The following is a 236-nucleotide window of genomic DNA, read 5'->3' as shown; positions in this document are numbered from 1 at the left end:
AGCAGCAGCAGCAGCAGCAGCAACAGCAGCAGCAGCAGCAACAGCAGCAGCAGCAGCAACAGCAGGAGCAACAGCAGCAGCAGCATATGGAGAACCAAGAGCAGCTGCAACAGCAGCAGCAGCAAAAACAAGAGCAGCAGCAACAGCAGCAGCAGCAGCAACAGGACCAGCAGCAGCAGCAGCACCAAACCAAAGGATACAAACCAAACACCTTCATTTATATATTTATTTATTTA

At 50.8% G+C, this 236-nt stretch overlaps 1 protein-coding gene across 1 annotated transcript in view; it reads right to left on the bottom strand.

Annotated features, from left to right (window-relative positions):
- The window catches only part of EMH_0085140 (uncharacterized protein), a gene marked incomplete at both ends in the record, with an annotated part of 1061 nt that overhangs the window by 707 nt on the left and 118 nt on the right, over positions 1-236 (bottom strand). The window lies entirely within an intron of this gene.

This window comes from Eimeria mitis, genomic scaffold, assembly GCF_000499745.2.
Source record: "Eimeria mitis Houghton genomic scaffold, Emh_scaff5973, whole genome shotgun sequence".
NCBI lineage: Eukaryota > Apicomplexa > Conoidasida > Eucoccidiorida > Eimeriidae > Eimeria > Eimeria mitis.
The sequence above is the reverse complement of the archived record's forward strand: the minus strand, read 5'-3'. Positions and strand labels throughout refer to the sequence as shown.